We start from the raw sequence: 27,867 nt of genomic DNA, 5'->3' as shown, positions 1-27,867 counted from the left end.
CCTACTGGGCATGTACCTACGCATATTAATTTCTCCAAATTACAGCATGTTTGTCTCTACATATGTGTGCCAGTTATTATATCCATATTCATAAGCATGTTGCCAAACTTCTTACGCTCGCCTGCGTTCTGACAGATGTTTCTATAGCTACAGCTGCATTTGCTGCTCAGCAGCCGCTCGCTTCCTATCCTAGTTAGACGCACACACACACTTAGACAGAGGCAGCAACACGGTTGCAAATGCATCCTTAATTTGAGTTGAGAAAGTTACTTTGCTATTGTAATTGTTGCTTTTGTTGTCATTACAAGTTGATGACTTTGATATTGCTATGAAATGCGTCAGCTTTGGATTGTTGCACAAGTTTGTCACAACACACCCACACATACACACAAGCGAGCATGTTAATGGTGACCACAAACACATATGTACATACGCATAATGTTGGGTAAACGCATTTAAACGCCGGTAATTATCGAAAAATCACTTGTTTTAAACTAGTGTTTTAAGGGTCATGTATGGACTAGTTTGAAAGTAACTACAACGTGACTAGTTGAGTAAACGAATTTGAACGCTATAATTACAGAAAAGTCACTTAATGGAGACTAGGGTTTTTAGGGTCAAATATGAACTAGTTCGAAAGGAACTACAACGCGACTAGTAGCAGTCGGACTAAATGAGTTATAAAGCTTGTATACGTAATGAGAATACAAAAGAAAATAGTTTTTACATAATTGTACAATGGTACCGTGTGCGAAGCACCAGTTTTTCTCCCTTGTGGAAATTTCGCTCTCAATTCGAACTAATATCATAACTACTCACTATAATATTTTATAATAATAGGTTTAGCTTAAGTGCTATGAAAGTGACTGCAGTTGTTAATGTACACCCTACACTAAGAAATTTATATAAGCAGATTTCAATATATATAAATGTATGTGTATATAACTGTTTTGTTCACCTCACTTCGACATATGCCAAATCGGTTAAGTACATTAGTATTGGCCAAGCCGACACTATTCCAGCTCAGCTGAATTGCGTTTGTTTAATGTTAATGGCAAACTTATGCTTTAATTGCTCTCAATAATTTTAAGCTCCCTGTGGTGGCTTGTTGTAACTGTTTATTGCATTATTGAAAATTCTGCACATTAACAAGTGTTTATAATTGCATTTCTGTTGAATTTATCAACATGCAATGTGGCATATTTCTATTTATTTCACATTATTCAATATAACCTCAAAGTTCGAGTAGAGAAAATTTTAAGTGGAGTGTAATAGTAAATACATTTATAGCATATTTCTTTGGTTTAAATATGAAAATAGCTAAATCGAATGAAATTAAACACATTACTACACCAGTAAATAGACTGAGCCCGGTTTGCCACGAAGTTTGCTACACGCAAAGCCAGGGACTCTGAGAGCCTATGAAGTATATATGTATATATATCAATCAAAAGGAAAAGTCTAAGATCCTATGAGATATATACATATGTATAAATCTTCAGCGTGATGAGTGGAGTCGATTTAGCCATGTTCGACTGTCTATTTATGTATACGCGAATTGGTCCCTCTAGTATACAGCTGCCATAGAAACTTTCTTTGTATGGAAAACTTTTTTAGTTGGCAAGACATCTTCTCAAAATTTTGCACAGATAGTGATGAGAAGTGTTACTACAACATACGAAGAGATTGTTCAGATCGGTGCACTATAGCATATAGCTGCCATACAAACCCACCGATCAAAATCAAGTTCTTGTATGGAAAACTTTTTTATTTCACAAGATATCTGCACAAAATTTCGCATGGATTGATATCCAAGATAATGCTATAATCTCTGAAAAAATTATGCTGATCGGTTCACTATAGCATATAGCTGCCATACAGTCATAAAGTTGCTGTAAGGAATGCAGCTGTGGTTGGTGGGTGTCCTAGCTTCATTGCCGCCGCAGTTATGATATTTTCAAGTTATATATTTGAAACACCACTGCAGCAATAATAGAATGCTAGTTATTCTGTATAATATGCTTTCTCAAAGCAAGCAACTAAAATAACTCATAACAAGCGCCGTTCAGTAGAGGTAAGGTAGGAGGCAAGCAGAAGAAATGAAATTCCAATGAAGAAAAGAGCTGGTCAACTTCACATTGTTGTAATAAAACATATAAGAATTTATGTATTTACATATAAATATATATGTATGTGTGTGGAATTTTTGTCTTTGCTTTTTGCCTTTAGAGTTATTTTTGTAGGCATGTACACATACATACTCACGTCATTTCACACACTCAAGCAAATTAAATGGAATGTGAAAGTTTCTAGCAAATACTCATGTATTTTTGACCAGCTTAATTTTACAGCACTCTTATTTATTTATAACTTTTACATTTTATATTTTGCATGTGTAGCATATCCTTAATTTAAACACGTACATACATACACACATGTAGAAATTTTACAAATTCATGAGCGCGCCCCAACACATAGTCAAGCAAAACGCGCTTTATCTATGGCACATACAATTACATAGTGAAATATATAGTATATATATATACGTATGTGTGTGCGTGCTACATGCTCACATATAGAGCTACACTTCTTGGTATGCCGCACACGGCGTATACGCAATCGTAAAATATGTTGACAGCTGAAGATTTATGTGCTTCAACGGCATTTAAATTGCTGCGAATTCAAAATAAATGTGCGCAGCGCAGTCACCAGCGCCAGTGCCTGTGTCTGAGTCTGCATGTGTGTTTGTTATTATGTAATGTTAATCTGTAATTTCTACCGCCTCGCGGCATGTAGACGCATAGCCTGCCGCGTCCAGCCCAAGTCCAAGTGCGTTGTGCAATATGTGTGAGGTACGTGCGAGTGGCGTCACGAATGTCACTGTGGCGTGCGCACGGAATTCGCACCTAATAAACTGTAGTTCGCGCAGACATATACACATATATACGTACATATGCTTAAAGAGGGTTATATTAGTGTATATATTGGAACTGTTGTAATTTTCATGCCGTTTCGCATTTGTCTCTGACCGCCAGCGACCAACTTTACTCATTTAGTAGTATATGCAGCGTTGTCACTTTGTGTAAACTAACCTTACTCGCTCTACTTTATGAGGGTTTATGTTGCTTTCTCATTTTTACAGCGTCCTCGGTCTGCTCAGTTGTTGTTTACAACAGTTTTTTGATGACACACGGGTTTATGTGTTGCAGAACCAAAGTCGCTCCAAGAATGCCCAAAAACGATCCTTGGTATTTTTGTAAGGTTTGGGTTATCTTCTTTAATCTAATTCATTCGCCTCTAGCCGTTCTCGTTAACTCATTTTCCTTTTTATAACTTTGTTTCTCTCTTTCTCTGCCTGTAATTATATCTTTCTCTTTCTCGTATTGTAACTGTGTATTATTCTCTCTATATACTTTGTCCCTCTTTCTATTTCGTTTCATCTACCCTTGAACTGTCGCTGTTACTTTGATCGAAGGGTCTCTCTCTTTCTCTCTTTATTTGAAAAGATTGACCGTTCTCGACCCGATAAAAGTCCGAGTCCGTTCCTGTTACATAGATTCGGCTATCGTGAGAATGTGTTTTAGATCAAATACTTTATCTCGCCTTGGTTTCAGGACAAATCCTATACTGATGAAGGTATATACAGGTCAGTACATTTAGGCCGGGTTAAATTTAACCGGATGGAATTTGGCGTTTGGAAATTCTTATAGACCAGAATAAGTCTGCTAATGCTTCCCGAACTGCGTCAATTCTCTAAGTCCGACTAAAAATTAACCATACAGAGGTTGGCATTCGGCATACTTTGTACTTAAGTCTGCTAATGCTTCTTGGAACACAGAACATTTTCTCCCCTCTAATGAAAGTAACGAATCGCCACTGCTTTTAAACACGTAGATAAATAAAGGTTCCCCTGTCCACCATTTCCACAAATGTCAACAAATGCGTACATTTAATTAATTTCAGCTGAAAAGTAAAAAGGGCGCACCCAACTAGTGTGCAAAAAAACCAACAAAAATGCGAAAGAAGATAAAGCTGAAATGCAAAAAATACAAAGTTGTCGGCAAAGCAAGACAGGTGTGTCCCACGGCATGCATCAAAAAAGGCGAAAAATTAAAAATTAGCTGTAATTTCACACTTTTTCGCACGCTACTAATTTCTACGTGCCACTCGCCTGTGCACTGGCGCTTCCCTACTTGGCACAGCGCGCTTTTTGCAACATTGAAGAGACGGCAAGTTAATGTCACTGCTGTTTCTGCCTTTGCGACGAGCGAGTTTTAATGAAAAAGTGCGCGCAGCAAATTAACGTACAGGCGCTCGTGTGAGTGTTCGGGTGTGCGAGTGTTCGAGCGTCCGTTCGCGCGACATACTTTTCCGCCAGCCATTGTCACCACGCGCACCCGCAGCCAATCGAGCCCTTGCCGTGTAACTTTGAATACCAGCACTGTGCTGATTGCCTTGCTGTTGTATCGGTGTGTGCAGAACGGTGCAATTGTCTGTAACTGTATTTGTATAACAGTAAAAGTGCATGTATTTGTATGTGTGTGCAAGTGAAAAATTGGTTTGCAATTTGTGTAGTCAATTTTTAATTTGCGCCACTGTTTTGCCTGCTGTCATGTATGGCATTATTGTTGTGGTTGTTGCTGCTGCTGTTGCCTTCATTGCCACTGTCTTTATTATGCAAATCGTCCTTTTCGCTTTGCTGCTAATTTTTGCTCGCTTTTTTCCGTGTTTTATTGCGGTTGGCTGGCGCTGGCTTCTTAATTGCCATTAATTATCCTCACCCACACAGGCGCGCACACACACAGATACACTTTCATGTGTATACCTTACCTCGCCACCAGTGCGCGTTTGTTTGCTTGTTCAGTATTGTTGTTGCTATTAGCGCTTGTTGTTGACGACAATTTCTGCGCATGTAATTTATGTTAGAAAATCCGTTATTCACCGTTAGTCGATTAACAAATTAAAAACTAAAATTATCATGGCAATTCGCATTGGAGTGCGCATGTGTGTGTGGGTCGATATGCAAATTTCATTTAACTTTATGATATTATATAATTAGCTAGCGCTTGGTATTGGAGTAAGGTCAATATAAAGTAGTGTGCTTTCGTTAATAATTCCAATAATTTAATGTATAAAGGGTGCTCTATTTCAAGGTTCCCTACTTTTTAAAATAAAAAAAACACAGAATCTTTAAATTTATTGGGGAAAGTTTATTATAATTCGAAAGATCATTCTTTGCCGTGACTATGTCTCAGAATTTATATCCGCTGAGTCCAATTTTCGAAGACGCGGTCGAGCATTTCGACCGGTAACTGGTGAATAGGTTACCATATCACGGTTGCTATTGACGGTTATGTTCTTCTCGAAATCATTTCTGCAGAAATATGGCCCGAAGATTTCATCGGCCCACAAACCACACCATGCCGTTGGTTCTTTTGGATGAAATTGCAGCTCTGGATTCTCTTCAGGTTGCTTTTTGTCCCAAATGTTTTCACTGATCTCTCCGAGACTCCAACAATGCCAGTAAGATCTCTGACTATTAATCGTCGATTCACAAACACCAATTCCTTTATAGAAGAAGAAACATGTAAGAAGGATATACAGTGACACAAATTGGTTTTCGTTTTCAGTATGGATGTTTTCTTGAGAAGTTCCTAAAGCTATTCTGATTCTTACTGCGCAAGTGTGGTGAATTCGGAAGCTCCCTCATCTCGTCTTTATTTCTATTTGCTTCGTGATCCATTATTCTCCTCTCTGTTTGATTTGAGAGTTGTCTGGGAGCATCACAGACTTTATTATTGCCTTAACTTCTTCCAATTTTCAGATTATACGCTTTAAGGAGATGTGAAGAGAACGGATCACACCTTCGAATTTTGGACTAAGGTTACAAAGGGCTTACAAATGTTTTGGAATCTTGCACATCATTTTAATATCATCGATGATCCCTGACTTCAAACAGCTCTTATCCGATTAAATATATCAGTAGGTGGATTAACTTTCAGAAACACTAATATGTGACCGATTTTTCGGCCTCGTGGAGTTTATTTTCAAATGACGAGGTCGATTGAATTCCCATTACTATACAGAATAGCATAAAGATTATTAAGAAGACTGACCTCTTGGTCGGTTCGGAGAATTTTTCTCACCTAGCCTCAAGTGGTAACAGACAGTGGCTTCAGGGGTTTTTGACACATTTTGAGTTCATATTACGAGTATATATCCACGTACCACTTTACATCGTCAGTTTACGCTCAAAGCTGGCTAGTTGTTGTGCAGCCGCTCATCTCCATTAATTTACTCCTCCATTCATTCACCAAAAGTAAAATACTTTTGCCAACGACCACCACTGGCCACGCACACACACACAAACCTTTCTTCAAGCTGATTATGACAAAGCACATCCGGATCCGGGCTGCCGCGCTCGCATGAAAATGTCTAAATTAGCTGCAAATTGTGTGACAGTTGGGCCGCCACGAGTCCGGATCCGTAAATAAGAAAAAAGCTTCGAACTAAATAAACCAGGAATGCCGGCGTTTAAAAAGCGTCAAGTCCATTTCAATGATTAGTGTGCTTTTTCGTTGACTACGCTTTATTGTTTTTTGCTGCCTACCATTTCGGGGGGCGTGTGCGCTACTTTCAATTTCGGCTTTGTGCCGCTGGAAAATTCGTTTGTTGCTGGCTCTCGGCGTTTTTCAGCGCGTATCCACTCGTCCAAACTGTAATTATTTAGCATTACGGTGCGGTAATTGTTATGATAAAAGCAACAACAAGAAGGCGAGTGAAATGAAAGCGGAAAAGGTTTAACGGACTGTGCGGTAAAAACAACTACAACAACTAAATTAAAAGGAAACCCCGCTTAACTAAGCTAACAAAATTACAGGGATTAACTGACATTACAACAAAAGCAGCAAAAAATGCCTGAATTCGCACAAAGCGTTGGCGTGAGGCACTGTTGTTGCTACATGATTACCGTTAACAACACATTTGTAGGTTAGTTAGTGCGGCTGCGCTCGCTGGTTTGGGCGTGGGATGGACGTGCGTCCGTTTTCGACGTTGGACTGAGGTAACAAATCGGCATCAGGGGCATAAAAAGCGGCAACACGGCAACACACGTATGCAAATAATTAATTTTATTCATAGTAAGGCCTTATACTTCCTATATGTGCATACATGTGTATGTGTATGTGTGTGCGCCCAGGATAAATTGCTGTAATTAATTTTTATTTAAATACAAAATGAAAATTTTACATCCGCAAAAAAGCAATAATAAAAATTGGCTTAATGTGGTGAGTTATTATTACATATATGCATGTATGTATGTATTAATGTTGCATGGTGAGAGCCAACAAATGAGTTTGGGACGCCCTGCAGCATTAAATTAAAGCTGAAATTCCCAGTCCGCTTGTAGAATTTACTAGTTTTTGCCACATGCCGAGAATTCCACCGACAATCCCACCACGCGGTGAAGTGTGTGACAAACGCACATCAGTTGGGCGTTCAAATGCAAACCTGCCTTCAATTTTGTTTGCTTTTTTTGCCTTTGGCATGAACCCAGTGGGCGTTGACCGCTTTGTGCCAACGCTAATGGCGTAGTCATTAATTATATAGAGGTCTTGTCAAAATATGTGCAGGTATGTGTGAAAATTAAAATGGAAACTACTAAACAGGGCAGTGACAGCTTGCAAAAGTTAATGCGGAAATACCTTTAATTAACTTCACGATTATTAGAGCAAAATTAAAACATGTTTTGATTGATGCTCAGTTGGCATGTTCTTGGGCTGCTGATGAAAATATTTCCGAAATAATACGTGCTTGGACGGAAAAAAGGTTTCCGGTATCCGGTATCGGTGACGTGGCACCTACTGTGGTGCATACAGGACTTCTGGTTTAAGCTAGTTTGGCTCACTTTCTATCTTTACCTTACACAAATTTCTGAGTTTGCTATGTCTAGTAAACATTTTCCTTAAGAAATCCAATATCGGCAATTATATACGGGAAGAATATATTTGATTGACTACTAAATATGCAAAACTATTAGGTATACTATATAAAACTATAGGTAGGTAGGTAAAGTGGCTGTCTGACGACACAACTACCTCTTGAGGAAACCTATTTTGATAGCATAGACACAGCTTACGCGGCTATAGCCGAGTTTACAAAATCGCCCCAGTTGTTCTTCCTTTTCGCTGTTTGGCACCAATTGGAGATTACAAGTGTAGCAAGGTCCTTCTCCACCTGGTCTCTTCAACCATCCGAGGTTGGTTTTTGTCAGTCCGGGTCAAATTTGATCAGATTCATGTAGTAACCAAAAAGACAAAATTCGCTGAAGGCCATTCCAGCCAGGGTTTATATCAAATGTTTGGAAAATTGGATGGGCAGGTTTGTATTGGTTCCGGAGTCTATTTTGAAGACGATGATTAAGTTACAGTATTAGAGTACGTGAAAATCTAAAATTTTGTCAAATTTGATCAGATGTTATATAAGGAGAAGACTTTAACGCAGGTTGGTTTTTAATCAATCCGGTTCAAATTTGATCATATGATATATAACGAGAAATCTTTTAAGGAGGTTGGTTTTTGCCAGTCCGAGTTAAATTTGATCAGGTGATCTATAAGGAGAAAATTTTGGTGACGGATGTTTTTTGCCAGTCCCGGACAATTCTGATCAGGTGTATATAAGTATACAAATTTATGGAGGTTGGATTTTTGTCAGTCCGGATCAAATTTGATCAGATGATATATAAGAAGAAAAGTTTGGTGAAACTAACATGCCTTGAGATCCACGGTAATAATACCCTAGACTTCGCAAGTATGGGCACACTTTTGAAAATTGTTCTTCTACTGCCGCCATATATGACATATTTTATATACGAGCAGCCGATGTCTCAATAATTTGGTTATCTAACACTCACTAAATTCCATTCGTTTCCATAACAAAAAAATTGTTAGCTTCTGCTCCTAAATTCTCAACTTTCATTTCATTAAAGTTGTCTAAAACTTGCGGCAATTAAAAATTTAGACTCCCCAAATACCAAATAAATCAAATTGAAAGCCGAAAACTTGAAAACTTGTATTTTCATGCACGAAAAGTTTGTTGGGGGGAAAAAATAATGGAAAACAATTTTCCACACTTTTTATTTGCGCATTAAGAATTGATGCGGCTAACTTTTTCGTAAAATATATATGTATATCTATGTATGTAAATACATATAGCAAATGTATCACAGACATGAAGTAAACAAAAATCGGCACTGCCGCCACTGGAGACTAAATAAATAAGCGGCAGATAAACGAAATTTTAATTAAAAGAGTAGCAAACTATGCAAAAAGCTGACGATAAAAGTATGCGAGCAAATCTATGCACGAACATTTGCATGAAATGAGCGCGTGAGCGTGTTGTGAAAATGAAACTTTTATAATTCATTTGCAATGTCAAGCGAAATGTGTAAACAAAAGCAAAAATTTTGTGCATTCGAAATGAGCGACTAACGGAGCATGAAAATGTAAGTGGAGTAGAGCCAGAGAACGTCTATCATAGAGAAGGTTCACGGCGTATTTTTGGATATGACTTGAATTCGCGAAAGCGAACATAAACACATATGGTTATGATACATGTCTACATGGACATATCTACATGTGAACGCATATAAGTATGTATGTTGTGTAAGCGGAAGCGGAAGTTAAGTATGAAAATTACAAATATAATTAAAAAAATAGGCGCACATAAATGAAAAGGCATTTTAAATCAAAGTGAATAAAATATTAGTAAATATATTGAAATAAGTGGCAGCACGGTTTATTTGCATGCTTAACGGTTATTTGTTTTGTGGCATTGTAATACGAAAAGTGTTGCCTACATTTAGGCGCATTACTATACTTTTAGCGAAGACTCAATCCAAAGAGATAGCAGTTTATTTGTATAAAATTTTATATAAAGGGCGAACCCCAAAACGAGGTTTGTGGTCTCAAAACCTGTCATAAATTATAGGGATTATATCCTGTTTGATAGTAAGAATTGCTGCACGAAATTTTCTTACCATGTCAGGGTCAAGGTCATGCGGAAGATTTCAAGTTACATCTTCCGTAGTCCATGCAACACCAAAGCAACTTTTTTCCGATCGGTATAAAAAGTGTTGGGGGTTTACACTACACTTCAGCTGAAACCGGCATTTTCTATATCACACTTTGATGTAAAGCTTGGCTATGTGAGGCTTTTTTATACGCAGAATAGAGTAGAAAGGGTACACAAACCCAAAAGAGACCCCTTAAAGTAGATATGTAAACGATCAGCGTGACGAGCTCAGTCAATTTCGCCATTTCCGCCCGTTCTTCCACCGTATGTCCATCCGTTGTATATATACGAATTGGTCCCTCAGTTTTCGAGATTTCGATCTGAAATTTTGTATCTCTCCTTTTCTCACCAAGAAGCTGTTCACTTGTTGGAACGGCCAATATCGGAGCTCCAAATCATATAACTGCCACATAAACTGAACGATCAGGATCAAATGCTTGTAGGAAAAACTTTTTTATTTGACGAGATATCTCAACGAAATTTTGCACAGATTAATATACAAGATAGCGCTATATTATCCGAATAAATCGTTCAGATCGGATCACTACATCTTATAGCTGCCATACAAACTGACCGATCGGTGTCAAGTGTTTGTATGGAAAACTTTTCCATTTGACGAGCTATCTTCACGAAATTTAGCACAAGTTATTTTCTTTAACAATAATGCCTACTCCGAAGATATTATTCAGATCGCATAACTATAGCATACAGCTGCCATACAAACCTGTCGATCAAAATTAAGTGCTTGTAAGGAATTTTATACATTTTTGAAAAGTATTATGCTTTTGGTTCAATCGAGGTAAACGTTTTTTCTTCTTATCTTCATTTTTTGGTTTACTGGGTCCATACATATACTACTATGCACTTACAAAAACTAAAATATTTGCAATTTAAAAGCGTTGCCTTTGGTAGCAACAAATTTTACAACTCTGCCCATCATTCGTTTTAAACTATTCGCCACTACTGTGTGAAATTTTAGCAATAACACTTTAGATTTTATTGCTTTCACTTTTTGTTAATTTCGCAGAAGAATTTCAATCAAAGTGTATGCGTAAATGTAAGTATGTAAAATTCACTTTATATCAAATGATACCTTTTACAAACTGCTTCCTTACTACCTCACTTTCCAACTAAATCACCAAATTATCCGAGCAACAGGATACTTATACCGCTCACCCTTTTTTATGGCACTTTCCGCCCGTTGTTTGGGGCAACTTTGAGTGTACGTCACACTAAAACAATCACACTCAAGAAGTTTACAAGTATTTCATGCAACACACACACATATTTGCATACGACCGAGTAGTTAACTTTTCACTTACGAAATTACACAAAATTTACATGAGTTTTGCCACAATGATCCGGGCAGCCACCGCACAGCACCTGCCTGCAACCAAGCTGCCACAAAAACCAACGCAGCCAACAGTGTTTGGCACTTTGACTACGAATAGCAATAGGAGCAGAGCGAGTAAAAAAACAGTGTACAATAGAAAAACTTGTAATCCCTTTGTTGGCTGCATACTTTGGTGTTCAATTACGCAACAGCTAAAATGCCAATAAACCAATAAAACCCATACTTTTTGAACTCGCCGGCTCACCTTTTATATCAACGGTTGAAACAATGCACTCGACGTTGCTTTGCTAATTCAAAGCGAACCTTTACCTTTAACGCTGTGAATTTGCTCTCTTTATCTCTTGCTCGCTCTCTTTCATACACATATGCAAGGTAAGCCTTAACCCTGCCACACCTCCTTACCTCATCACTTCAGTTTCACGAAAGTTTTGTTTTAGAAAAAAGCGACTTTTCCGCCCGTTTGCTGTTTACTCGCTCGTTCGTACTTGTATCGGTAATATAAGGCAGCTTAAGACAAGTGTTAAGTTTTATATTTGTATTATCCAATGAAGTGGCTTACTTACTTTTAAACTCACTTTTCTACACATATGTACAGCCGCATATATGTACATATATGCATGTGTGTTGCTTCCACATCCTTCGCATTCCTCATTGTACCAACTTTTGTTCTTCAAGTGATATGAAAAGTATTTCTGCTTGCCCATTTGCCCTTTCAGTTGGGTATATCCAAATGCATATCTGCATTTATATCATAAAAGTTCATGTTTGTCTGTCAGCTTGCGGATTTTAAAGTTCTTGTTGAACTTTCTTTCGCCTAAGTAATGCCAATGAATTTGATGAAGAAATTCCTGGGAAACTATTTTATTGTACAGAAGTTAGTTTGCAATGAAATAAAACGGGATTTGTTGGCAGAAAATAATATAATTTAGATATTTATTGCAAATGTTGGCTCTGTAAGGATATTAAAGAAAATGCTATAATGAAGCATTTAATGCAGAAATATTCATTTATTTCAAAATTCGTTGCCTACATTTAGGCGCTATTTTAATGCAGAATTAGTCGTTTACTTCGAAGATCGTTGCCTACATTTAAGCGCGTAGAAATTTTTACCTTGAAAGTAGCAAATAAATTTATGAAACTGACAAAAAGCACTAAAATATTTCAGGTGGACTTCAGTTAAGATTTCGTTAACTTTTTTCTGCTAACTTTGAATATTTCCAAAAAAAAAGCGTCAAATATCTGACTAAGCCCCATTTTTCGAACTTTCCACCTTTGGAAAGGTAGAGCTGTAGTCGTAATTTCTATATGTATTAATTGCTGAGCCTCTTCTTAACAGGACGGAGCTCAGCCTTCATTTATTCAGGCTTTCATATTCGAAAACTTGAATCAAAGAGCTTCATCTAGTTAATTATTTGTGTAGAGACTTATATACTATCTCTAGCATGAATTGACTACGAGTTTTTCGAATTACTTTCGCCATCTTTTCATTAAATAAACCTTTCTAGTAATTCAGGTGGACCTCCTTCGAGCTTTTTTGTTTTTATTTCAAAAAAATAAAGGAAAAATAAAATAAAATCAATAAAGTTCAGTTTAGTCGACCGAATCGAAAGTTTCTATAAAGAACTAGTTAGAGGACCAGTTAGCGGCTTTATGTACAAAGTAGTATGCATTTTTGCGTGTAAGAAATTCAAAACTAACATGGAGTTCTTACCAGAGCTCTCTGGTGGCCTAAGTGGGGCCGTTTCGATACTTTCTTCGTTTAAATTCTGCATACACAATTTCATTTCGTCTTGTTAAAGAGCCAAGATCCCCGACCGCCTTTAGACTATAGTCCAATAGGCCACACACATAATGATCCAACTAACCTCCATTACAAAAATCTAATGAAGTTATTAGCTTCTCAGCTTTCTAGCTCTCTTTCAGGCGCATTCGCAAAGGATTGCTTGCTTCAATTTCATTAAAATTTATTGTTGCCCAGCAACAAACGAATTTGCGTAAAACTGCGCCATAGTTGGGTGTAATCACAGCACTTCAGTGTTCAGTGATTGTGCCGCAAAACAGCAACAAACACACACGTACACACACATAGTGAAAATGCTGCCAGCGTTTGGCCATTATCCGTTCTAATGGACCATTGAGCCGTCGCCAATAGCCAGCGCCGCCTTAATGTCCATCGTCACACAGCTTCACATGTTAATTTCTTTATTTGCTTACAAATCGACTCCGAATCATTTGCACACCCTTCGTTTGGCTTTGCAGCAGGCAAGCGCATACACACATATAAATTTATATATAAAACTGACCTACTTGCCGGCAATTTCACGCTCGTCTTTTCCAACCATTCATTCGCTTTATAGCAATTTAGGCTCCAATACCGCTTAACCCACAGGGATTTATTTAGTAGTTACTATTCTATTTAGCATTAAAGAGATTGCTTCGCTGCCGCTCTTCCTTGCCTTGCTTGTTACAATTGAGTAGCTCGTGGCTTAACCCACACACATCGATTGTCATTTATGAGTGGCCAGTCGCCACTCGCTGCCTCTCCTCTGCTCTTCGCGCAGCTTCAATTTCTTTTAATGTAATCATAAAGCTTACTGAAGCAACCGAGCGCGGTTTGTCAGCAATTTGCTTACGCTGACCAACGTAGACTGCGTAGTCTGCACTCAACTCATTTTCGCTTTTCTACAAAATTCTGTCTTTAAGCGCCTAAAAGTATACTTATGCTAAGTGCGTTAGGGGCACAGCATATAGCGACGCAAGCGTTTGTGGAAGGCCATCATATTGTGAAGACTGCTTGTCGCTCTTGCCTACTTCAAGACGCTTTCAAGTCGCCCAGCCACTCAGTCTTCACTGGCTGCTGTCGTTTCAGTTTATTATCGGCTCATCGAGATTTTGTGTAGTTCTGCTGCTTCTTTAGCTTTTGTTTGTACTTCACATTTGTTTTGTGGCCTTTACGAGTTTCTTCCTGCCATTTTTTATGCAGATAAACACATACATATATATAGTTTAGTATCGTTCTCTAAACTGGTTGTTAATTGTGTTTTGCGTGCGGAGAAATCGGCCATGCGATAATAGTTCAGATAATATCCAAGTTGTGCTCGTCGGTTATAAAGTTGTTTTGTCGTTGTTTATTGCTGATGCTGTCAGCAGGCAATGACATGTAAACTTCCTGTGGTTGCTTATCTTCTTGGAAAAATACACAAACAAATAAATTTGGCTTGGAAAGTTTGTGGTTACAAGGACATATGCTGTCTTCCGTTTTGTTATAACACTCACAAGAGTGGAGAAATGGAAATTTTAAGAAAGAAAAATTATTTTCAAACAATATACAGGTCAATTGAAAAATCCTCGGCCTTACACATAGATGGTCCCCATGTGGGGCTACTAGGAATATATCCATAAGAAAGCGTCGTTTCTCAAAGACAATGCGCCAAGTCAGAAGTCAGTGAAAACGATGACAAAAATCCATGAATTGTATGAATTGTGCTTTCGAATTTACCGTGTTCTCCAGATGTGCCCCCCACTCCCTCACCCGACTATTTCCGGTTCTCAGATGTCAAAAGAATGTTTGCCTGGAAGAAATTTTCATCGACAGAAGAAGTGATCGCCCAAACTGAGGCCTATTTTGAAGTAAAGCTCAAATCCTACTATAAAAATGGTTTCGAAAAGTTGGCGGATGGCTATAATCAGTTTGTCGCAACCATGTTAAAAAAATAAAAAAATAATTTGTTTCAATAAAAAAAGTGTGGTTACTATGGTAGCCCGGGAACTGTTCTAATGACCGTTTGCATGTGTCATGGATTCCTTTCTTTCCTCCTTGCTATTGAAACGGGTTCGAAAGTTGGATGAGTTAGAACACATAAGTATTTGTTGCGCTCGAGAGTCTATAGATGGCGCTGTGGCAGTTTTGTTTTAGAAAAATCGCATTTCAGACACACACCTTTAATCGAAAAATAGTGAAGATATCTACCAAAGATCAAGACAGCTGTATGTAATATTTTTAACTTTTTGCGTCTAATATATTTCATAAAAGTGGCTACAGAGCCTTGAAAAGTTAAAGTTTAATTGAAGATACTGATGATAACAATTATCAGATTTTTATCTAGGAACCATAGACTCAGAGAACTCTTTCTGATAGACTCCTCTCATTCATGCGTATATCGTTATAGGCACGGGTTTGAAACTTGGCTGAGTTACATCACAAATGTAATAGTTGCTTTCTAGAGTTCATAGATGGCGCTGTGGTTGTTTATTTTTCAAAAATCGCATTAAAGCCATTTCTTCTTTTTCAGACATGGTTTTTCTGATGCCTCCAAGTATAAGTTTTTCCATAAAAATATTCAAAGCCTCTAAATGTTTTTAAATTTTAGTAAATGTGATAATCGGATTTCGAAGATACTCGATTTCTATACATTCTCCAATTGAGTAGTAATAATACTTAAAGTTTGATCCGTTTCTACCTATAATTAGCTTAGTTAAGTCTTTGGAAGTGGAATTTTGTAAATTGAAATGGATGTACCGATGCTAGGATATCCATGGATATAAAGGTTGGGACTTGACTAGTCCGCTAAGGAAGCTACGAGTTTTATAGATGCACAAGTTGAGACTTCACTAATATTCTCTTAGTTCTCGCGGGCCATATGACTTACGTTGACAAACAGATAGGAACTACCAGAATTTCTCGGTAGTTGATATTATCTCAGTATCCAATATGATTTTCAGTATTCAGTATTAGCTCAGTATAAAATATGATATAGAACTGGATCAGGGGATCAGGGCCAAGGAAAGCTTCTTAGAAGCTCTCATTATTGCACCCTTGTCTTTTCGCTTCACTGGAAAGTTTTCGATTTTTTTGATATCTCACTCAATAACTTTCGTATTGAAAGGCCTTATAAAGATACTTTCTGATTCTAAGCGAAGTACTGGTATTACCACACACATTTTTCAAACACCCATACAACTTTTGAGGTTAAACATTCAGTTACTATGGGAACACTCTTTCCTTTTGTAGAAAGAGTCTATAAACTAACTTTAGTTGGTTCTTTATCGATACCTACGGTCTTACTTTTCTAAAAATCACAGTTACTCAGCTGCATGCACATATTCCTTTGCATACTTTCCAGCGCGCACACACCCATAAGAAATAGTGCGTAAATGGCAATAATAGTAAAATTTGTTGCACCGGATCACAGAGCAGAGACGGCATGCAAAAGCAACCGAAAAAGTAACACAAAAAGAAGCGCATGGAAACAAAAACAAAGCACAACGCAAGGGTTTGGTTTTTGCTTGCCGCTACTAACAATTGTGGCATGCAACCGCATAAGCACCTTTGTGCAGCCACAAGAAAAATTATTACGTTTACGTGTCTCTGCACATATGACTAACAATTTTCTAATGTGCTGCGGTCGTGCCGGGGTATGCGTGTGTGTGTGTGTGGCATGCATGGCATGCGGCACGTGCAATAAAAAGTGGCTGCAGCGCCAAGTTGAAACGGAGTTGAAATGCTGCTTGCGCGCCGAAGCATTTAACAGCAGCGCTGCACGCCTGCTGTTGGCAGCGCAGGCGCCTTCAAGTGGCAAAAATATGCAATTGCATGCAACTGGTTGCATGTTGCACACAGACGACGCGTGTGGCTGTGTGTGTGGCTTAGTATTTGCGCTGTTGCACGTCTGTAAGTGGCTGGTTTGCATTTCTGACTTTTTGGCTTACTCGTCGTCGGAGCATTGCGCTTATGCATTTTTTATTGCCTTGCCTTTGCAACGGTGTCATTGTAAATTTCATATTATCCTTAGAGTGCATCCTTTAAGGATTATTGCAATTGTATGCAAAATTTCAAATTTCATGCGCGCGTGTGTGTGTGTGTGTGTGTGCAACAAAGAAATTCAGCTTGCATTCGTTGGTAATAGTTGGCAACACAAATGCGCTTGTGGCATGTGGCATGCGGCATTATGCATATTTACTTGATTGTGGCTTATTGGCTATGGAGCAAAGCATAAAGTGGCATAAAGTTGTAAAATATGTAAGTAAATAGAAAAATGTCGGAAAATTGCTGCTGCTGCATGTTGTGTTTGCTTGGTCAAGCTTTGTGGCAAATATGCTGGGAATTTTACACGAAAAATATTTGTTTTTGAACATTTTGGGCTCTGGCTTGGGCGATAAGTTAGTGATGGAGTAAAATTTAAAGTTGGAGGCGAATATTTTTCTATAGAAAATTGCTGGAGACACGTTAAACTAATGTGGCATAACATGAAATGAAATTGATACAAATCAAATCATCAAACAAAATGGAATCGAAACATAAACTGAAATAGAATCAGAACAGAATAGAATGAGAACTTTAGCGCACTTGGTTTATTTCTGTACCAGGAACAGGGTTAATTAAATTTGCCACAATGTTTGCAATCCCCAAAAGGAAACGTCAGAGAGCCCATAATATACTTATATCTTATAATATATACAAGCCTCGGTCTTAGAGATTTCGATCTGAAATTCTGTACCCGTCCTTTCCTCACCAAGAAGTTGCTCATTTGTTAAAATGACCGATATCGGACAACTATAGCATAAAGCTGCCATATAAACTGAACAAACGGAATAATTTTTCGCTATTAATTTCTTCTTACATTCCAAGTCGCGGCCTTTATTTCTAGTTTTCGATATATAAATATTGTTCAAAGCAATTCTATATGAGCGCGATCACGTGATGTTTAAACTCGAATAAAAGTGTTATTTAGGTCGCTTATAATAACTCGGAGGGCTTGTAGATGAATAACATGAAGACCTGAAATATAGTATTTCTTGAAGAATAAATATAGTATTTACTCAAAAATATTTTCACAGTTATTTTAGACTTTGACTGACTGCTAGCCACGCACACCAACTCAATGACGTTAATTTCTATTAAAAAATAATTAAATTTCCAGCTCGGAAGTAACAAGCACACCCTGTAGCTGTCAAGCTTTTGCCTTCATTTGCACCTTTCTTCAATAGCAACTGTTGCACAACCATTTACTTACGTGCAACCTGTCACTTGTCCACCTCTTAGTACTACATGAATTTCCAAATTAATTAATTGATTCAATTTCCTTGTCTTGCAGGTGGGAAAAGTGCGCACAGCAAAGGATGGCAAATGAAAAAAGCGAAATGAAAAAGGTGAGTAAAACACTGAAAGTGAAGAAATCACAGTTAACTTTTCTTTTTCACGCTTTTTTGTTACCAACTTGCGAAGTGGCGAGCAGCACACACACACATGCAATACAAACAAACCTGACACAGCTGTGCGCCGGCAAGTAATTGGAAACTGGCTAACGGTGAAAGCGTAGAAAGTGAGTAGGAAATGCGGAAAGTGAGCAGGAAAAGCGTAGAAAGGAATGGTGAAAAAAATCCAATACCAATACAGGCACACCTGCCTCAATGGCGTCAAAGTTGTGCGTGTTGGCAACAAAAGTCTCCGCCAACGGACTAAGCTATGCGCTGACCATTTCAGTTGAGTTTTGCACCGTAATTTGTTGGAAATGTGATTAGCAACTTTTGTTTAGACGAAGCGCACGGCGTGTCAATCCATGTGTGTGTATTTGTGCTGCCGCCTTGCTATAGCGCCTGTAAGTAGACTACGTTTTTTGCTTTTGCGCGCTGCGTTTACCGCGTTGTAGTTAAAGTGTGAACACTTACCTGCATGTCTCACTATATACTCATATATATGTAATTTACTATATGTTTCGGCGCCACTGGCTTAGTGCTTGCCTAATTCGCTTCTTGCATAACTTTTTTCTTGTTTTTATTAAAAAAAGTTTTCGCGTGTCCGCACGTACATTTGTCCATGTAGCTATAATGTGATTGTGTGTGAGCGCATCACTTTTCCAATCAAAAAGTTGAATTCGATATGCTGCTGCTGCGCGTTTGATAGGGGCCACAGCAACAAAGAACTTTGTCGAACGCCGAACAAAGCATAAAGGAAAGCACGAAAGTGAATTAGTGTTCACTAATTGTTTTGTGTGTCTTTTGCACAGATTACGTGGACATTAGGGAATATGAGACTAAGCGTTGCTGCTTCTTGCTGTCTATGTTTGCTAATATGTCAAAAGATACAAGAGAGAAAGAATAGAAACTTGGCAAAAATCTCTGTTTCAAGAATTTGATGTAATATGAAGAAGTAAAATTGGATTTTGAATAGCTTGTTTGTAAAATATGATCTTCGTACGTAAAGCTCTATGACACTACATTCACTAATGGTCAAACGCCAACTGTCAAGCTGAGACCTCCGAAATGCTGTTTTTAAGACCAAGATGATAATCGAACTTGGCTCCAAGACCAAGCGCGATTGCTTGATAGAACAATTTAGTTTCAAGGCTTTCAAACTAAAACGCATCAATATTTTTTGCGACAAAAAAAACCGGACTAGGAGATAATTATGCTTTGTCTTTTCATTTTCTCGAGATATTTATTGTTTTATAGACAAATTCAGACTAGGCGACAAGAATGCTCTGTCCTTTCAAGATATATAAATACCATTTATTTTAGATTTCTTAATTCCAGAAACAGTTGTTTCGTTTGAGTTAGTTTTTATCTTTAAGAAAGGTATATAAACTCTAAAAGTATACCGACATTTTCTGAAGAATGGATACAGAATCTCGTATGACTCTATCCCTTCCTTTTCTTTAGCCTTAGCTATTTTCTATTTTTACATACCTCTCTCTCAGCTCTGAGACTGTGCTTGTTTCTTCTTCTATTCTAAATTTCCCTTAGAATTCTTGGGTTGACTTCGATTCTACGAAGCTTAGATTTTAAAGAATCGAACAAGCAACTAGTTTAAGTTATAGACAAGTCCAGAGAGTTATAATATAATAATATTACTTTGAGGAGGTGTCTCTTCAATTTCACTGAACTTGATTACCGACTTGTGGCTTTCTCTACCGATTTTTTGATTATCGAGTGAAGCTCAGCCATGGCAATCATAGAGGCGGTGAAACGAAAGCGATAAAATTATCTCTAGCATGGCTATTCTCAAAATTTAATTTAATTTTGTTAAATACTAAAAACAAATTGATGTTAAATAGTTCAACGGGCGGTGCTCATCAGCATGTGTGATGCACAAAAGTCCAATTCCCAAATCCAACCAAGGGACTTAACGTAATCTTGCACATAGTGGCAGTAGACGTCATCGAAAGAGAATCTGGGTTCCTAAAAGAGTATGTGTCTGAAAATTCGGAAATCCCCACACACTTTGACTTGATACTGGATCTCTTGGATCATGCCGTCGCCAAACCGAATTCTGGCGGCTTCTTCTCTGCCAATATACCAGCGACGGAGTTGTGGGCGGAAAGGAGCCATTGGAGTAGAGGTGTAGTGAGCTTCTTTACTGATAGGTCAAAGTTTTGGGGATATTGGTGGATGGGGTTTAGTGTCAGAAGTTCGCCATTAACTCCAGCTTCAGACTTCTTGACTATTACAGCCATTGAGGTAGCAGTGGATTTACTGCCCTAAAAAAGTATAATTTTTTGAATATTTTGTTTGCTATCTTATTCTATAAATCTATGGTATTCCAATTGCGGAACTTATGACACTTCAAACACTGTTTTCGCATATTCGAAAGTGTTTCTCAAATATTTATTAGTAATAAATTTAACACTTTCAAGTCTCTAACACTCACCAGCACTCACTTTAATAACTTTTCATTAGTTTTGCGAATTTATCGCCCCCCAAAACAAAAATTGCCCCCACCAAAGTAACTGTAATTAAGAAATAAACAAACTGGCGAGGGAACTCGTAAAAACTTTGCGTATTCCGCTGCCCAAATTTTGCACACGAACAAAGCATTTACTGCGCACAACTCGTTAAATGTCTACAAAATTCCTTTGGAATTCACATTGGCGCTGTCTTCAGCATTTATCGGCTGGCAAATGTGCTGGCAGTGGCAGTTATGCAATCCTTCGCCGAGCCACCTTCTTTCTCTGCGCTCACGTTGATTTGCCGATAACAGTTATGTGCGCCAAAGTTGAAAATAATTAAACACAGCTGCAGCCGAGCAATAAGTTGTGCATTTATTTATATAGTTTTATTGCAGAAATTTTAGTAAGTAGTTATGGCTCGTTGTTTTTATTGCTGTTGTGTATTGTGCTTTTTTGCTGGCTAACAGCAGTTTGCCGGTAGGGAAAATGCATAAGTTCCATAAATTCCACAATAAGTCTGCTAAAGTACTTGAACTCTAATTGAAGTGCACTTATTGAGTAGTTTGATTATGCTTCGCCGAATGAGCTGAAGAGCGCTGCATATTTTGAAGTGTTTATTCACAATTGATTTATTACTGATTCGGGTTGGAAATGAGGTTATTACAAAGTGCTTCACCGCTCAAGCGAATCACTGCAAATGGAGCTTGAGAAGGCTAAATTTAATAGAAAATGTGAGAACTAAATATCTTGGGTAGATGCTGAGAGCTTAGGTACAATAATGATGTAGGCATCTTAAAATTATGGTCCTTAAACATAAAGTCGGGATTAATTAACCAAATACTACCTGAAAGTAGTTCGGTTAAGGAGTAGGTGGAATCGATGGATTACAAGCTCGGATCTCAAGAATGATCTCACTTAGATCTCTCACTTGCCTAAAACTCCTAAAACTGCATCATAAGACCGCTACAGATCGACAAAGCGATCGAGCCTAACACAAAGCTGTTAAGACGGCTAATAACAGTTTCATCTATGTCTTGATAAATATTGCACCTTTTCTAAAATTCCATTTTGCTTTTTGTATACCTTCAAATATCATTAGTTCTCCATTCTCCCAAAACCAGCTGCAGTCTCGCCTTCTTTCGTCATCAACAAATTGGCAACAAAACGTTTGGTGTTAAAATTCGCACGCTCTGAAATCCAGCAGCTGCTTGAAAATAATTGCCAACCAAAATGTGGCATATAAATTGAAAATTAGCAACTGTGTACTCCCAAACTCGCAGCCGAAACTATTAATAAAGTAGATTCAAGTGAAATTGTTAACTGCCTGATCGCCTTTTCGCACCTTGTTAGCCAAAACAAAGTCTACAAATGCGTGCAAAAACGAAGTAGGCGCTGTTCTTCAACACAAGAAACAAGCGAGGCGCTAACAAGATTCTTATGTTAGACAAAACATAATATCAGTTGACCTAAACAAAAATTCGGCGCTCACACAGACGCCAGCCTTACGGGCAGACACTCTATCGGCAACGCCCTAATTATAGGGTGCTGTTTAGCGAAGCAAGAAATTTTCAAAACACTAACGACTGACCGCAGCCAAAAAAAAAAAATTGCAAATAAAGTAAATTAACAAGAATGTAGTTTAAACAAATCTAATTTTGTATTTTACCATATAATAACTTGCCTTCCTAACGATCCTGCTGCTGATCGTGCGCCAGAGCGGTAATTTTCAAATTCTCTTTTTGCTTGCACCGCTTAGAGGGTGTGAGTGCGCTAATTACTACTTGTGCTCTACATTCCTCGTTTGTTGTGCGCAAGCCGACGATCGTTTGGGTCAGTCGGTCGCTTGCTCATTTGTTTTGTGAGACGGCGGATGTGCTGCGGACTGCAGGTCGAATTGTGTTTGGCCTGCTTGCAGCTGCTTTGTTGGTATTTTAAACGACCAAGAAGTTGAAGGGCAAATTAAGCAGGTGAGCGATAGAGTTAGTGTTTGAAAATATTTTAATTGGTCATATAACAACGAAATGCTACGCAGATGTGGCTGTAAATGGGCTCCTTATTAACTGATTATAAAAACTTTTAGATATTTTGGAGATTCAAATATGTGCTTTTGTACACTGAACTACTAAACTCTGACCACAAGAGGTTTTTGGTCTTTTCTGGAGGTATGGGAATCATTTTTGACCTTAAAGGATTGGGTAAAGGGTATTTATAGAACGCAATTAATATCGATGGACGACATGAGATGAAGTCCACTATTACTTAATTTTTCTGGCCCAATCCGTCGTATAGGCATGCTGAACAGATTCCTTCTCAGCTTATCTATCTAGGAAGACGTTCCAGAAGTTTAGCTGCCAAATGTCGATCCGACCTCTGTTTAGTGGCCGTTTTTTCTCACTAGTGTTTTTCACAAATTTGTGTCCGTAATGTTACCCATGATTCTAACAGAGGTTCTCCTGTAGGTATTAGCGACTTGTCCCGTCTTTTTCTTCACTGCCGAAACTAGCATAGATGAGCCCGCGATAGTGATAGGACACCGACTACTTTTAGTAGCCTTCACGAGTGGCGCTTTTGTCACTTTAGTCTCCGCGGGACTCTGACTTTCAGTTCCTAAGTTTCATAGCTAAATGGGCACCAACTCGGAGCCGTCATCCGTCCCCTGAAAGGTAGTAGCCTTTAATGATCCCAAGGTTGTCTCTCACGAGGCCAAGGCGAGGCTGACGTCCGCCTTTATGAGGCAGTATGTTCAGAGTCAACCAGCGTAAAGAAAAAGTCTTCTCAATCAATACCTACCAAACCAACAAACCGGCGACAGGTTGGAATATACTCTATTGTTTTAATATGACAGAGGCAATTGCGACATTAGCTCATCAGCCATTTCTGCTGAGTGTTCTCAAATGGTAGAGTGTCGCAACCACCCGCCCAGGGTTTAAACCGAAATCCAAAAACAAAGTCAATTCCTAATCGTGGTCCGTGTCCAAGCTAAAGTTCAGTTTAGGAGTTGGTATGGTCGTGAAAACCTCAGGTCATTTAGCGTTACCTAGTATGCACCAACCAGAAAACGACCTGCTTTACACCTCTTTTATTTGACAGTATTTAATCAGAGCTAGCGATTGTAGAACTCAGTAAGGTTTTGAGAATATCTTTCAATCTCGTCCCTAGAAATTTTTCGTAAGCGGCACTCGACTCCTTTGAACTTTATTTTTTTCACCGTCTCACAAATTCAGCAAATTCGCGAATAACATTTAAACATTCTTATTTTATGCTCCAACTAATAAAATTCCTTGTTTAATTGCAGCTTAACGCTTGCATAATAAAACCGTTAAGTGCGCTTATTCGTAGCGCTTTGTGTGCGCTCGTGTCATAAATATTAAGTAATCATTAATATTTTTTCCAACATTAAACGAATGTAAAAGGGTGTAGTTAGCTACTTTAGCGTTCTCATTGCCAGGGTCGTAGCTAGTGGGTATATGAGAGTGCGCCTAACTGACGGCTGGTCACTGGTTCACAACCCAATCGGCCAGTACGTAGAATATAAGTGAAAATGGTAAGCTTCGAGGGCGATTATAGGAATATTTGTGAGAATAAACACACCAAAAGCTGTTTCTAAATATTTCAAGTTTCTTAAGGCTTCCATTTTTATGCTGATTCTTATAGAAACAAGGCCTGAAAGCTTAACTCGAACATTTCTATCTCATTCAGTCATACAATGAGCCCTATCTTACGCCTTTTTAGCGCGTTATTAATAATAGTGTGGGTTAAAAATTAAACTCTTTAGTGAAGCGCGAGTGCAGAGTATGTGCGTTGAGTGCTAAGCCTGTCTTCGTATGCGTCACCTACTGTCGTGCAATTTCAACATTTCGCCATTATTAATGAAGGTGCTAAACAGCTGAAATCTGCACCGTTTTAGTGTGAAACTTTTACCCTGCTCACCGGCATACTCCCGCATACTCCTTCATGCTCCTCCCCCGACAAAATCTTAGCATTCGCTAATGTTGTCGGCGAGTAGCGTAATGAGTGTTGAGTGCTTACTACATACATACATCTACTCATATAATTAGTTATATTGGCTGTGAATGCTGTTCCAGGCTGGGGTGTTGGCTTAGCAGCGCGTTTTTTCGCAATTGCATTATACGCTCCCTGAGTGTTTGAATTTTTAAAACCTTTTAAGACAAACGTATACCATATTATGCCGCTGGGCTGTGTGCGAAGTTTGCGCGGGGGCGCGTGAGGTTACAGCAGTTAGCGCAGCAAACGAGTTGGGTAAACTATGAAATGGCGTCTAACTTTAAAATTAATAGAAACAGCAGCAAGAAAAAGTACTTTGTCTATAGTTTTTATGCCTGCGTGCGCATGTGAGTGTGAGTCTCTCCTCGGGGGGCTTGATGGAGTGATAAGACTAACCCTGTCAACGAACTGTCAAAGTAGTTAATAACATTAGAGGCAAGTAAAAATGCATTCAGTGCGACAGGGGTGGCGGTAATAATGGCTAGTGGAGTGGAATGTGAGTTGAAGTAGCGTGCGAGTTGCAAGCCTTAAGTTTTCTCAATTTTATCATAAATTTCTCTCTTTCATGAGATATGCAAGCTTTTAAGCAATTTGTGCCTGTTAGTTGAGGAGTTAAGTGCTGATTTTGAGCGTAAGCAAGTTGAGATTGTTAGTGATATTTTCCAGTTATTGAAGTTAAGTTAGAAAAAGTTAACTTATATGCGGTTGTTTAGGCTTTTTTAGACTTTGTTTGTATACTAAGATTCAGTGTAAGTGGTTTTCGTCCACTTCAGCCAATTTTTCTTGCTTTTGCTTATATTTCTTGGTCTTGGAATATAATATTGCAGTTTTCAAACTTATCTGAAAATATTTTCAGTTCTTTATTTTAAACTTTTATCAGGTTTAGACCTATCAGACAAGTTCCTTCAAGTGACAAAAGAGTGATTGAGTCAAGCAAAGCCTTATACCCATAATCTACCGAAGATTGTAAAGTTTTTGATTGCCTAATATGATTTTCAGCAAAAGCTTCCTCACGGCTTCAACTTTTAGGATCATGAGTTCAAAGTAAATTCAACACTCATATTTGATTGCTTGGCTTGGCTTCCGATATCGGACCACTATATTATGTAGCTGCTATAAAAAGAGACCGATCAAAATCCAGACTTTGTTTGGAAAACTTTTTTATATGACAAGATATCTTTACGAAATTTGGTACGGGTTCTTGTCTAAGATAATTGTCTATATTCCAAAGAAATTTTTCAGATCGAACAACTATGGCGTATAGCTGCCGTACAAAATTATTGATCAAACTCAAGTACTTGTATGGAAAACCTTTTTATTTGTCAATGAATCTTTATAAAATTTCGCATATATCATTGTAAATAGCAACGGTATCTTCTCTGAAAAAATTATTTTGATCCAATCATTATAGCGTATAGTTGCCATACAAATTGATAGATAAAGGTCAAGTCCTTATATGGAAAACTTTTTTATTTATCAAGATTAAGTAACGATATTTGCCACAGATTGTTATGAAAGGCAGCGCTGTAATGTCCGAATATATTGTTCAGATCCAACCATTATAGCATATAGCTGCCATACAAACTGATCTATGAAACATAAGTCTTTATATAGAAAGCTTTTTTATTTGACAAGAAAATGTCTTCATAAAATTTTTTGTGGATTATTTCTTAAAGCAAGGCTACAATATTTGAATAAATTATTCAGATTGCACAACTAAAGCATATAGCAGCCATACAAACTGAGCGCTCAAAATAATATATAAGTTCTTCTTGTTCTTATTTATAAAGCATGTTATAGTCTCGTTTGAGTCAAAGCATAGATTCTTTCTTTTTTTATAATCATTTCCGCTAGATACATTTTTTTAAACACCTCTCTTCATTCAGCTGCTCCAATTTAATCACATTCTTTATTCACACCCTACGTATTGCAACAGCAAGGACACGCCCACAAGCTCTACAACACGCATTTATGCCGCCGCTTCCCTCATTATTAAACAATGTTGATTTATGTGTTGTTGATGGTTTTATAATTACAAATGCTGCCACGACTAACTACCAAATGTATTATCAATACATTACAACACAGCAACAACAACACAATATATAAAAATAATTACATTTTTGAGCTCAGTCAACAGCTCGTTACCAAATAAATGCTTGGCGCACTAGTTTGAACCCGCACAATTATATAGTACCTGTGCGTGTGTGTAAGGGCGCTGGTGCATTACTAATTTCAGCATGTTGGCAGCACCGGCAGCAGGAGCATTGCAGTCATCGGTCGCGTAATGTGATTAACGTCGCTTCAGTTGACTGAAAGTGCGTGCAGCGTAGGCGTGGTTATAATGCGCGCCACTACACACACATAAACACACGGGCATGCTTACATGTTTGTTGTTGTTTGTGCGGCAATTTCGATCGCCTGCTGTTCCAATTTAAAACACTTATGCATGCAGTTACCTGCTGCAAATAAATTTTCATTCAATTCATTTTTCATTATGCAACGCATACTTTTATTCGGCAACTCATTCTTGCCACATTTGCCTACCAAATTTCCATTATGTCGGTTATTTGTAAGCGCAAATGCACTTGCAACTCATGTTGTTGGAAAAGTTTTCAGTTTTTCTCCATAGTTTTAGTAAACACACGCACACAGTGGCACGCACACATATGCATTTATTTGATTCAGGTAGTTTTACTAATTTGCGTTCTGTGTGTGTGTGTTTGTGTGCGTTAACGGAAGTACGTCCGTCACTCAACGAGACTGGACCGA

The 27,867-nt window shown here is 38.1% G+C and overlaps 1 long non-coding RNA gene across 1 annotated transcript in view; it reads left to right on the top strand.

Annotated features, from left to right (window-relative positions):
• LOC125778732 (uncharacterized) overlaps positions 1–27,867 on the top strand; it is a 138,302-nt gene that overhangs the window by 39,998 nt on the left and 70,437 nt on the right. Inside the window, exon 3 of the long non-coding RNA XR_007422888.1 lies at positions 18,520–18,574. This is a non-coding gene — a long non-coding RNA (uncharacterized LOC125778732). The remainder of the gene's footprint in view (positions 1–18,519; positions 18,575–27,867) is intronic.

The sequence above is a fragment of the Bactrocera dorsalis genome, chromosome 5 (genome assembly GCF_023373825.1).
Source record: "Bactrocera dorsalis isolate Fly_Bdor chromosome 5, ASM2337382v1, whole genome shotgun sequence".
In the NCBI taxonomy this organism is placed as follows: Eukaryota; Metazoa; Arthropoda; class Insecta; order Diptera; family Tephritidae; genus Bactrocera; species Bactrocera dorsalis.
The sequence above is the reverse complement of the archived record's forward strand: the minus strand, read 5'-3'. Positions and strand labels throughout refer to the sequence as shown.